Here is a 14512-nt window from a genome sequence, read left to right as displayed (position 1 = left end):
ATAATCGAAAGAGAAAGAGAGACCGACTGCCGCGCGCGGACAGAATCTATTTTTTACATTTTAATCCCCAGACCTCTCCTTTTAAAAAGTATCAAGTACTCTAGAACTTTTTTGGCGAAGAATCACAGAAGGAGAGAAAACTCTATCTACTGTATATTGAAATTCTAAAAGTGTGCTAACTTCACAGAGAATAAAGCCGCCTTTGACCATCAATGACGGACTAGGTTGACGAACATCTCGCTCACCGAACGTAATTGCCACTTCGTTTTCGCACTTTATACAGTTCTCGTACCTGACTGCAATTAACAGCGTGATTCCATCGATGTGGGACGAAAATTCAGTTGCCCGGGCAACTGGTAATACGAAAATGCTCGGAATTCTATCGTACTTGAATGTGACTGTGTATGTAGCGTTTTATACCAATCCAAATACTATGGACCATTGCCGGCAGATTCCATTCGCTTCCTGCGTAATTACAATATTTTCGTGGAAATGTTTTAATAACAGATGACATTGATATTCTCGATATCGATTTTAATTAAATAAAACACTGTTACACCGTTTTTCCTTTTTTGCTGCGGCGACGTTTATATCAAACTCACGATAACATAATATGTATTGTTTGCTTTTTTCTCCACTGGAATCAATGTTTAACGAGCTAAATGTTCAACAAATATGTATTGCGTTACGATAATGTCGTGAAAAAAAAATTTTGAGGCAATATTATTCTTTCTGCGATATAAATAATTGATAAAATTACAAATTGCCAAACATTTTTAATTAGCGTAAAATCGATTTCTCGGAAATTTACTCATCACAAATATATTATATTTTTATACTTGATGCAAACGGTATTATCTCCTCGGTCACGAGTAGTGATCTGTACGAAATTAAATTGGCATGAAATACAATTTGTATTTTCGCTAATTAAATCACACCCGTGTGTGGTAAATAGCGCTAAAATTGTAGAGTGGCAAATCACATTTTTATTTAATGCCACGAGCTCGTCGACACTAAATAGCGAATGAATATGTATTAGTATGCAAAATTTCGACGTCATATAACAGCACGACTCAACATAAAACGCTGTAGTCGCGAAAACAACGTTCGATCGATATTGCTTTCCACGCGATTAATTAAATTAAATTATAAAACCCATAAAAAATTTAAAAGTATTTTATTATATTTATTTTTTTTTATTGATTGCTGACAGTAATTTTTAATAGTAAGCTAACATTTATTTCTATTCTCTTCTGTATCTTACCTGACAAACAAAGTCGACGGAGCATATCGAACGCTTCTTTTCTCGAAGGAATTTTTCCATCTAGACATTTTGATAATGATATCTTCATACGACTATAGTTTGCGTAGAGAAATATGAAAGTCCCCAAGGCATCGTGCATAGCTTGCAAAACGACGAGAAATAAAGATGAATTCTGTAATTTAATTCGTCGTTATATCTCATCGATGTATCATAAGCGTTCATAAGTGTGTTAAGGATGTACGATATTTTCCATACTTTATACAAATTTCCAGATACCTCAAAGAAAATTGCACTTTAAGTTAGCACTTTCAACAAGCAAATTTGAACTGATTGAATTAAAATTAATTTCAAAATTAAATAATATCGACGCGCTAGGGGTAAATTCATCGGTCTTTCGCGATGTAAATTAAAGAAAGTTGTTTGACCGTTTGTGCTGAAACTTTTTTTTTCCTCGCCCCCCGATACACGACGGAATGCATTCGTTTGCCAACGTTCAATGAAAAAGCAAATACAGCTGCTGTTTCGCGGAGACTGCGTCGCGCATACGCGAATATACAAAAGACGTGGATACAGCGAACGTGATTTATTCGATGCCGAGCTTATTTTGTATACGCTCTTTATCGCTGTATGCACTTCAGCTCCGCATTATACGTTACGAGTGACAATGTAAAAAGTTAGGTGTACTTTTTATTCGTCTTTTTTCTTCACTGGGGCAGCCTCCATCTAATTGCGTCTATCGACTTCGATCGCCGTGTAATGTGTCATATATTAAAGCAGACAGTATACTGTTCAGCTTTTATTTACTTCACTGTTGAACAAAAAAGTTTTATAAATTGCTAAAGTTATATACTAAATGGCTGTCCCGGCTGTTGCATTAATTCAAGTCTGCTCCAGTCACTTTTTTGTCTTTTTTCACTTCAGATTATATTATTTTGACGAGCAAAATCGACCGAAGGTGTATATTAGTTTGTGGTTTTAAATATTTTGTCCAGTTTATTATATTTAACATTGTACGTTTATAAAAAAATGTAAAAATTTGATACGTCAAAACAATACTATTATTTGTAAAAGACTCTCATCATACGCAGAGCATTTATTACGCACAGTACCTAAAGAGAAATATATGAAACTTAATAAAATCATTCTTTATTAAAATACAACTGACGAAAAGAAATAAAAATATAAAATCAATTAAAAAAGATCAAGGCTCGACAATTAAGAAAAAGTACATATGTTACAGATATTTATCAAAATAATTCAGAGATGAACAATCTTTTATATCTTTGTACATAATCTACGGCTTATTAAGCGTATATTAATTTAAAAACTCTCTGTATAATTATGATATATTATAAATAAAAGAATAAAGCGCATTTATTCTGTTCTGTCAACGACGGAGATGATACGATCTAAAAAAAGAAAAAAAGAAAACGAAGGACGAAATACGCAACAAAATTGATGCTGGGTGTAATGCTGGAGGTAAACCCGAGGTGAATCAACAGAGTAGTGTGCTCGCTCCTTAAGAGGAGCGCATTCGCGAGCTCGAGCCGAGATTTATGCCACGCGCCGGATTTGCGCCTGACGTGGAATTAATCTTTAGTCTCTCGGCCCGCGTTACTTCGCAAAGTGAGAAACCGCTCATTACTGTATCTGGCTTTGTAACTACGGTGTAACCATGGCAGATATAATTCTCGGGGCTGTCCGAGATTGTTACGAGCTAATCGTACGTTCGGTCACCCAAGTGGGATTCGTGGGCTCTCTCTGGGTACAAGTTGGAATTATTATTCAAGGAGAATTAAAGTCTTCTCGTTACGCGATAACGCTTAATTAATCGGTTTGTAAAATAACAAAATTATGTCGTAGATATAATATATAAATATCCATAAATATTTCATTTATATACATATATAAAATATGTGTAAGAATATGCTATACAATATACTTTTATTTCTCTATGAAATATGACACTTATGTGTATAAAGATTTTGATTTTGAGAAATGTGTTGTAATAAATTTAATCAATTTATTCATTCTCTTTACGAATCATGGATAGCGATAAAAGGCTATAAAATTTACAGTAGAGAGGATATTGCAAATCCTATCGGGAAAATGCTCGTCTACAATTTATAGCGTATGCATTAAAAGCGGAGCGTTTCGAATTACGCGATGCAACGTGCATTAATCTATGTCTCTAAGCTCTTTTATACGCATCGTATGTTAATCTTACGAAATAAAGTTAAGATGCATACGAAAATGTATTAAATGGATCGTTCTTTTTTTTTTTTTTTTTCAGGTCACGAACTTCTTGGAAAATTAGTCTACCTCGCCGGACTTGTTGGTAAGTAATTTTTGAAATCCTTTGAGAGTTACGCGCGTTCAACTAGGATAAAACTTATCCAGAATGAATCCCAACGGTAATGTGGGAAATATTTTTTTTTGTTTTATGCGACGCGTCGTTCGCTAATGTGGAAAACTTTGTTACGCCGTCGATGCCTCGTAAAAGAGTTTCGGCTTCTCGCGGGAAATTCGCAGTTCCGTCGTATCAAGCTCTTTTCGCTTGCGATAAAAAGTAATGACGAGAAAAGCCTCATGCGAAATTATTAAGATGTCTACACAATAACAATTTCGAGGTTTAACTCGCCAAGAAAAATTCCACGTAAAGACGTTTCATCGGGAAAATGTTTTTGAAAAAATTTTTAGCAAGTTTGTAGTGTATTTCGTTAATTTTTTTTCATTATTTAATTTTCTGAGATTCCTTCATTTATAAGATGCAGAATAGAGATATATGTATCCGTATTTTAATTGCTTTTCCAATGAATTGGTTCCAACAGTTTAATTATTCTCTTCATCTCTTTTTGTTTCGTTTTTCTCGATTTGCTGCACCTTTATTTGAAATTAATTTATATACGATATCCTTTTATTATCGTGATATTATAGTATTACTTATGCGAGAGGTAGGAGAGGTAAATCAAGTATTTCTTTCTCGTTCGGTGCTCCTCGAAACGCGGATGAGAATCAAATTATTTTTTATCATCGCCATACGCATAAAGTCGCGAACATTGGATCTATAGGTGTCACCTATAGATTTTGAGAGACAACACGTTCAGGGTCAAACTGAGAAAAAAGGATGAAAGGTGGATTTAGGACTTCGAATATTGGCAACGTCGCTCGTACTGAGGGGGGTAGAAGACGGGGAAGGAGACGACGAAGGTACGCGCCTAGAATCGTATCCAAAATTCACGGCACGTGCTTCGAACGTAGCTCCCCCAGGAGAAGTCCTTTACCTGAAGAGGTTACTGCCTATTTTTATGTGTACCTACATAGTTATCGAGAGGGAAAGGGATGTGAAAGCTTGAACCAAAGCTCCGAGGAACCGTCCCAGCTGTCGAGCGGTTTCGAGGGACCGACAATAAAATACTTGAAGTGTATAATTTTTATTTTCTTAGATTATGATAACTATTCGCTATTCTTTAAAAATAATACATTTATTTTTAAAATTGCAATTTTTTAAAAATACATTTGAGTTGATTTTCTTTCTTTCCTTTTTTTTTTTTTTTTTACGAGAATAAACATAATTTTTTTCACGAAAGAAAGATTTTAATTTTACGATGACATATAAAATCATGTTGTTGCTATTAAAGCACTTTTGAGAGGCATATAAAGACGGAAGTCATATGCTAAATGTTAGTCCCAAGTCTTGCGGGTTTTTTTTTTTTTCCGAGGGACATTGCATCAAGCTACTTTGTTGATAATCCTGGTCGAATGCCAAGAGTAGCGCATCTTTCTCTCACGTTTGACCTTTTCTAGCTTGGCATACGACGAAGAAGGATCACGGTGATTTTTACATCGTTCACCGCTTTTATGTAACAACGCCCTGACATTCTCGGATGGTCGGACGACCTCCATACTACAGAGCACATAATGTATACCGCGGAAGCGCCTCTTCGTAACGCTTCAATCAATGAGTGTAAGATGCGATATCAAAGTGAATGAGAGAACAGCGAAAAAAATGCCCGATTCAATTATAATAAAGTTAAGGGTCGACAGTTATGAGACATTTAAATGAATATATTATATTTAAGCATCTCTATCGCTTTCAAAGATGCAAAAATATTGCTATCAGATAGAACCATAATATATAAGTTCACTTTTTTTTAATTGTCAACTCATATTGAACAATTTTATTTTTCATATTTATGATTTTTGATATAAAATTTAAATAAATAATTTAATTTTCCGGTTTATTATTTTTTTCATTACATTATGGTTTTAATAAAAAAAATTATTCCGCGGCGATTTATCGTAAATCATAGAGAGACCGTATAGTGACAGAAGAAAGAAAAGAGGAGGGGGAGAAGAAAACTCATTTGAGAGCGAGATATATGCGAAGACGTCGAAAACCTCTGTTAATTAAGGCTTCTTAATAAACGGGACGGGACAGACGACGCGTGTGTAATTGTGAATTCCCTTGTCGGCGGGGGCTTTGTCTTGAGAAACCAGACTGGATTTTAGGACTTAGGTTTGCCTGTACGCCTACGGACAATGGTAGCCTACTACAATACAACCTTATATAATATTTCCAAGACGCGAATCCCGCCTCTCGATAACATCTACTTCTCCCCCGTTCCTCGTTTGTTTATACTCCTTCCTCTGGTTTTGCTTTCCTTTCTCTCTTTCTTTTCCGTCTGCTCTCTTTTTCTTTCTCTTTCCTTTTTTGATTTCTCTGAGAATTATATTAACGAAGAGATAATGGATCAATAAATTATGTTGTAATCGATTTATTGGGAAACCAATTAATACGGTATATTTTTAATCCATTCTGTATTTTATAGACCCAGTGAATTTCAGAGGCATAGATAACTGAAAGAAATGAACGGAATACATTGTAGACTTATTGACGATTTTCCCGGAAATAATTTCCTGCTAACATGACTTTATTTAGAATTTTAAAAAACCGTTTAGAGTATTTTACGAGAAAATATCTCTCCGAGATTTCCTTCTCGAAAACATTTTCTTGAAAAAGAGAGGTAATTTGTCAATGATATATTTTTATCTACATTTTTTAGTATACTACGTATGGTTCGTTTTAATTTCTAACACACGCAAACATTTGCTATAAAAGGGCGTTGCTGTCAGAAGTAGGTTCGCGATGGAGATACGTAGAATCGGTATATTAATTTAATGAAAATCAGTTTTGTTGGAGGGGCAAAAGACTTTCCTCGCGAGCATATGATTGATGAGGTGTGCTGCTTGAGTGAATTCATTGTGAAAGTAGATTAGCGTTACTGTCGACGAAATATATTACGGCGATGTGTCGCCGGAATAATAAATGTAATTTAATATAGCGCAAAGCTACTATGACTCTCATGTGGGTTGCTATGTTGTCTAGTCGTCGTACATTACACGCGAATGTATACGCCATATTTTTAGAAAAGGAAGGCTAAAATAGGTCAGATGCACATGCAAAGAAATATCGCATGACATGGCACGCAATTAATATCTAAAATAGTAATTAATAATGAAATTAAAAATAATATGTGATATATATAAAAAGTATAAATATGCAATATGAGAGATATTTCTTTTCTGTGTAGATTATATTTATATTGATTGTAAAATACAAAGAGGCCTCTATTTAATTGTTAAGCTTATTTCTTATAAAAATTGACTTAATCGTGGCTAACTGTCATATATCTTAAAGTACAAGAGAATCAACAATAAGAACGGATATATGTGTAAATGCTTGGTAAATTTGTGTACGATAAAGATCGGACAATGGTCGAGAATTGGAATTGTTGATTATCTTTTGGTGTAGTAAATCATGACATGGTATTTCAGAGGAATTTGCATTATTCGCAGATGCGATCTCGCCTCTTAGTCTCTCGGTTATCAAACGATAATATCATCCTATATGGAACGTACACTATCGTAATGGAAGTAGTAAAAAAAAAACAGAGTAGAGACTTCTTTAAGTTTTCGTAAAGTTTTATTTTTGCTTGTGAATTTGTCCCAAACTATTATGTTATATCTTCCAGCAAATTAAGGCGAGTAGCAAAGAAGTCACCCCGTATATACTTACGAGTAATGTAATCGTAAATGTGATCAAGTTTATTCTTTTTTTCTTTTTTTTTTTTTTTTTTTATGTGAGGATACATATTTTCCGTGTAATCCTTTTAAATAATAATTTTATTTTAAGTATAATCCAACGTGCTTAAATATAATACATTGTGGATATATTTTATTCCTGAGAATAGCACGCTAATAATACCTCTCAGACCAGGATCCTCGTTCCATGACGGCTCGATCTTTATCGTACATTCTCGTCGTCGACACTTAGGTCGGGCTATGTGGAAACGCACCCTCAGGATTGCTCTTATCGGCATCTATTTCCGTCGTATGTCGTAGCGACGCCCATTTTCCATCCCTTGCCTTATCTCGCTGGCTCGCGTAAAAACCCTCTTTAGTCCGACACGTTTCTCTTCCTTTTGCGTAACTGGAAACAATACCTTCTAAAAAGGTAACAAACTTTTTAGTGCTTGCAGGAAAGCCTCGAATGATAGAAGAGAATGAGCGCGAGAGTTCCTTCCTATACACTTTCTATTATACTTTATACATAAAGTATTATATATGTTCATCTAACTGGGAGCTTTGTATACTTTTTTAGACATGCTATTTCGCCAAATCATGACATATGAATATACATGTAATGTTGCATATAAATATTGCACAAAGAGACAAAGCGATTTTATTGTTGCACATGTTTCTTTGAGTAATTATTTTTTTTTAGGGACATTGATATATTCTAAACCTATTTCAAGTATGTGAAAAATGCTTTTATATTCTTGTCACAAAGATTATTTAGCGTAATTGTAAATATATTAAAATATCTTTACTTTGAAACAAATGTTTAATTAAAATTGCAAATATATATATATATATATATATATAAAACAATTATTTAAGAAACTTGTAGAGGCTTTATTTGCGTAATAAATGGAGTTTTGTCGAATAAATTAACAAAAGTCTCAAAGAGAATACGATAGCGGCATCGAAGTAAACCTCAAAAGGATAGATCGCGAATTGGTGATTAATAATTAAAAAGTTTCTTAGCAGAACCGAGTGAAATCAACGCTCTCGATAACATCGCGCTGTACAATCTTGATGGTAGCCAACGACGACGGTAGTCTTCCTTTCGCGCGTTGCCAGCCACGTCAGACGAGTTCATTACGGTTGCAATGCGGCTAACAGGATTTTGCTGGTTGTCGTAACGAGCTCTCCCGAGTCGTAATTCAAAAGTTGATTCGAGTAGCTTGCAATTTATTGCTAAGACTTTTCCTCGCCAGAAAGGAGGGAAGGAAGAGGAGAAGATGGACGGGTAGGACGCGGCGACAGGACGAAGAAAGTCATCGTCCCGATAAGGTCGCGAGAAATTGCATTAAACATCATAGGCACGTGCGCGACGAGAAGCGACAAGAAAGGAGTTTCGATTGTCGACATCGACGACCGAAACTCTTCGCCGCAAATTGAAGCACCCAGCAGGTTGTTAATGCAAGCGGACACTCGCCAACGAAATTGCCGACGAGCCTCTCGTGAACTCTCAAATTACGGAGAATTACTGGCTGAAAACTTTAAGTAATGAAATTCTACTCCGTGTAAAGAGTCTGCATTTTTCGTTAGGAATTTTCTCTTCCCTGTCCCGATTGATAAACAAAATTTCGTACAACACGTAAGCATGATCGAGAGAATAACATTGTCAGTTATTCAGTTGTGGGGAGAATGGTAAGGGAAATGTAGGGGAAAAGAGAGAAGAAGGACACGGGGATTCGGTCGATAACGGATTACGAATTGCGTTCGACGGGGATTGGAAGTTACGATCGTACGGCACAATCCTTTCCAAACTTAGCAATCCGCTTAACTTCGCGAGATTCGACTGCGAAACTTATCGGATCGCACGCAGGCCACGCCGCAGCCGTAGATACGACATCGCGGCCGTATATAATCTCAGTCTCGTTCTTGTACTTGAAGTATCGATATATGTATCTATCGCAAATGCAATTTTCACGAGTTTTCAATATAGGTATACGTAACTCTTTCTCTCGACTCGTGGTATCGACATTTCACGCCGGCATTTTTACGCGATATAAGATATTCAATTTTTTATAAAAAAAAAAAAAAAAAAAAAAAACCCAACAAAGTGCTTTTTTATCCACTCATCCGTGTAACATTGAAAATTAGAATCTGCAACGAATCTACGCCCCGGTTATAAATATTTATATAAGAAATTGTGTGTTGCACACACATCGTTAGAATTTCATTAGCAGCATCGTATATACGTGCGGTCGTTCTCCTCGCCGCCCCGTTACATCCTTCATTTCCGGTCCTAGGCGCGTTTCCTGTGCCTGTGGCGGCAGATAACGCGTGCACGCCGTTCCATATATATTTCCGGCATTCGTTCTCCGGCTTTCCGCTCGGAACGAGCTGGAACATCCAAGAGTTACATTTCTATCGCGGGTGTGTACGAGCTCGAATTTCGCTCGATACGTTACACGAGAGGCGACGTAATTAAAATCTTGCGTGAAAGATCACCGCGTGTGACCTTTTTACTTTTTGCGAATAATCATCATTAAATATATTATACAGTCGGTATTTGAAATTTTTTTTTATTAAATGACGAATTGAATACACACAGGTCTGTGAATTTTGGATATAGATTAGAGATTCACGTAGAGCGCAGGGCGATGATTCATAGCGCCTCCAGCTGCTCTGAGTGCGAGTTACCTAACTTCAATTTACGCGAAGAGGGAAAGAGGGCTCCGGGGCAAATCAAATAAGACATCCAAAATAGCCGTGCCCGAACGCGATAACTCGATCCGAAAAGTTTGGCGAAACTATCGTCGTGCGAGAGCGCGCTTTACGGAATATTCGAGTCTGGATGTTGGCTCGCTCGACGCGAGAGCGTACAATCGAAACGGCTTTCGGAGGACCTATTTTTATCACATCCTCTCTTCGTAAACTCTGCTCTCCGCGGAGCTCGCTTGCCCGGCATGTGTTATCTCTCCCGCGTGTTGGACACGTTTCGCGCTTCGGCTCGGCACGTCCGTTGTTCCAATTGTTCGCGGATCTTTCAAGGAGTAAGCGCAAAGGTTGAAGTTGAAGTTGAAGTTCGCTATATCCATTCTCTTGGAAATATCAAGAGAAACGACTGTCGCTCGAGGCGGAGATATAGACACATGCCGTGTACATCGAATAATCAAAGAATAATTAAATGATAAAGTGAAGAAAAAAATATTCAGCCTTGGAACAAAGCAGAACTCTTCTGGTTCATCTCATAGATATATATAATAAAATATTTTTTCTTCGAAAATTATTCTCCTTCAGAATATTTCTTTCTTTTTCTCGATACAAATAATGTTGAGTCTATCTTTATATATATATCTATGGTCCACATTTGACCTATTTTTCTTTCTGAAGTGCGAAAATTTTATTGACATATTTTTCTCCTTTCTAAATATTTCTAAATATTTTGTCAGTTTTCTATTTTTAAATAAATAAATATTTACACAGTCCAAAGAAATTTTTTGATTACAGTCATGTTAATAAGTTGATTTAAACATATATATGAATTTTATATACATAATCTTAAGCGGATTAAGGAAAGAAATGACATACTTTTTGGTTGCCTTTGTTACCGCAGAAAATGTGCGGTTTTGAGATATTCGTTCGTTACTCTTTGGTCAAAGAAACGTTCATTTAAGCGTGGAATTTGCACGGAAATAATGGAGACCATTATTTCTGCGACAATTCTCGAATAATTTAATTTGCGCTCTAACAGTATTCTTCTAACAAAGGAGCTTTCCGGCATAGCAGCTGTTAGAATCGACGGCTTGGGTCGTTTTACGTTGTGCTTTTAATCTTGCTGCAGACACCGTGATAGCCGCGTCTATTGCGCGTTCTATCGGCTCATTTCATTTCCGCTGACATTATGCTAATTAGGTTAATAGCCTTCAAGGGAGAGCGCGCGATTGTGACATCGCGCTCTTGGTTTAATTGGGTGAGATAAAAGCGACAATATGAAAAGCTATGCTTTGAATATTCATATATGAAAGTCTTTATCCGTTCCTATTCCCGACGTATTGCCTTGCAAATTTTACAGAACGCACTTTAGCGTCACGTAGACACGTTAATGTTCAATTAACACCGCTCTCGCTCAAACGGCATGAATTTGAAAAAGAGAACGGTTGATAAGTCAAAGAGGAGGCGAAAAATATACTCGCGTTTTAAAATTCTACAGTCTTACACGTGTGATTTCAATTAGGTGGAACAGGATTAATCACTGTAGGAAATTCGAGAGAAGAGGCTTGAGTAAATATCCCGCCTAATGCGATTCACGCTTTTTCATTTAGTCCGCTTAAATCTGGAGGATTCATTAAGACCGAGCTCGTGATAAACTTTCGACGAAAAAATTTTGGTTTCCCTTCCAATCGCGCGCGTCATTATTTGCAGTGATACAATGTCTCGTTCTTTAAGTCGACGGTGAAATTGTACTCTTTGCAATTTGCATTATCGTGTTATTTTATTGTCTTATGCGGAGCTGTCACGTTTCATCTACATGCTACGCGTGTAAATTTATAGCTAGTTTTTTTTTTTTTTTTTTTTTTTTTTTTATTATTGAAGCAAATATGCGTGAAAGAAATTTTTATTGCCCGAGAGCGAATGCAACAACGAGAAACATTAACTGATGATTGGAAGCTATCGCGGTCAATTAAGTACGTTGTGCATCCAATATTGAACGGCATTTGCGACGTCAAAAGTCACGAGGACAAAACGTGTATTCTGGAACACATGCATTTAAGATTCACGAATATATAATAGTATCATTATATTGCTTAAAATAAAAGCTTATCTTAAAAAATTAAATCTATGAAATAAATTACTTATCTAGGATAAAAATCGAGAGACAACTTTTACCAATTGTTACACATCACATCATCGCAATAACACTGAATAATAAATTTAAAAAAAATATATATATATAAATTGCTTTCCGAAAATCGAAATGATTGTTGATTAGACATCAATTATTAATAGAAATTTAAGTTTTTAAAATATGATAAATGCTCTTATTATTTTCAACGTAGCGCAATAATTACAATAATTTTGGCGTGTATAAATTCGCATGAAAGGGAGAGAGGCCAATAAACGACCCGTTAATTCGGTATAAGTTACCTGTGGCCGATCTCTGCAACCATATGCAGCTATACGCGCGAAAGCGACCATTGAATGCCACTGGAAACCGGTTTAAGCTCACTGTTTGGCACACGATTCATTGCAAAATTTATGCGCCCATCGCGCGGTGTCGACGCGTTTATACTTTATACAAAGGCAGCCTAATTAATTGTCGTAATCAGGCGATATGTACACGAGTATAAAGAATGAATTTGGTGGAATCAAAGGGTTGAGGAGAGAGAGATCGAAAATTAGGGAATGATACAGTAATTGGAAAAGAAGCGCCAATGCGGCCTTTTTCAGATGCGAACTTCATCCTACATATTGAATATACATAGGTACAAAAGTTCGTACAAAACCTTGTGTAAAATAGTTGAAGCAACGGGGGAGTTAAAATGGAAATTATATTACTGTGCAGACCCACATCCATATATTGTAGGTTTGTTCAAAAGCTGTTCTCTGCGTAGGTTTTGAATGGGAAATACAATAGCGTTCTAGTTAGAAAAAAATAAATTTCTCTCGGCGATAGAAGTTTCTGTGTAATATACATAAAAGAGATTCAAAATTAATTATGCGCATTGTATAATGAAGAAATGTGGTAGCATAAAAATTTGAATTTATTTTGCGCGTTGTAAGAGTTTAATAATTACTTTTGATATTTAATCTTTTTTTTTTTTTTTTTTTTTTTTTATAATAATTCAATATAAAATATAATTCACAATGTATTACTCCTTTTACGTAGGGTAGTAATACTCTGTAACACGCAATAATATATACGACGTCTCTTTGCCAATTTTATTTTATTCCATGCTCGAACATAAAGGCGATTTGCCATTTCACGTTCTCGCGTAACGCGAACATAATACTTATGCTCGACGCAAGTATACGTGTTTGTGCTAAATAAGGAGCGAAGTGACGCGTTCGTTTTTCGTTTAGTTATTTTATACAAGTACAAGTGATATGAAAGCAAAATTCAACATTCCTTACTTTTCAAGATTTGTAATCCAGTTGGAGACACATCTTTTATACATGTGCATAGGTTTGAATGTCAATCGTCTGAATTTCTTTAAAAATTTCTTCAAAAATTTAGTTGGAAATTCAATGTGTTAAATAATAGTTTTATACTTTCGCACTTTTTTTTACCGGAAGTGCTATAAAATGATAAAATTCAGTATAAAATTGCGCTCTTATAATCTCCTGCAATGTCTACGTTTTCGCACTAATCGAAATGCAATTGTGATAGAATTGGTTCAGCGAGCACGTACATTGTGACGTGAACGGATTAAGCGACGATCAGCTATTTTGTGGACAAGTTCCTGCACGACTTACGCCATCGGAAAGTTAATTCGCGTCCTCGGAGAGAATCGGCCGGACCCCGTTCACGAACTTGATTTCGGATTCTCGAGAGGGAGAGTAGCTCTCCGGTGGGCATTATAAGAAATCAACGTTTTATTAAAACCACTACATGCACATTAAATTAAAAACGCATCAATCTTGACGCTTTTTAAAAGAAGAAATTTTAAAATGTGTGATTTGATAAAAAAAAATTGCTTTTATTGATAAAAAGAAGAAATAGTAAAAATTAAAAAATAAATATTTAATATTTTTTAAAATTTTGGAAACGCAAATTGTTCAGGTATTTGTGCAAAAAAGGCACGTACCTCAAAATTCAAAACTTCTTGTTTTGAAGGCAAGCATTTTTAAAGTTTTAATTATATATCATTGTGATAATATAAATTTTGCATATTCGTAAAACAGATTTATTAAAAGGGTAACCAAATCAAACTTGGCTGTGATTTGAAATAAAATGCATCGTATTAATCTTCGACAATATTTAACTTTCGTCTGCGGAATTTTTTCACTAGTAATAGTTGTATAAAACGCATTCAAAGGACATCTCTTGGGCCGATTTTATTTGAAGTACAAGACGGCAAACGAAAGAGAGGTCTCTCTTTCTCTCTCTTCATGCAGGAAGAAGTTCTTCCTGTGTCTTTAAACGAGATCTGTGGCATGCATGGCTGC

The 14512-nt window shown here is 35.7% G+C and overlaps 1 protein-coding gene across 5 annotated transcripts in view; it reads left to right on the top strand.

Annotated features, from left to right (window-relative positions):
* The window catches only part of LOC140672655 (uncharacterized), an 88016-nt gene that overhangs the window by 59646 nt on the left and 13858 nt on the right, over positions 1-14512 (top strand). For all 5 annotated transcript variants that reach the window (XM_072904980.1, XM_072904982.1, XM_072904978.1 and 2 more), the window contains one exon: positions 3558-3602. The gene's annotated coding sequence lies outside the window, so the exon portion shown is untranslated. The remainder of the gene's footprint in view (positions 1-3557; positions 3603-14512) is intronic.

The sequence above is a fragment of the Anoplolepis gracilipes genome, chromosome 13, assembly GCF_047496725.1.
Source record: "Anoplolepis gracilipes chromosome 13, ASM4749672v1, whole genome shotgun sequence".
NCBI classification, from domain to species: domain Eukaryota; kingdom Metazoa; phylum Arthropoda; class Insecta; order Hymenoptera; family Formicidae; genus Anoplolepis; species Anoplolepis gracilipes.
This window is presented reverse-complemented; position numbering and strand designations above follow the sequence as displayed.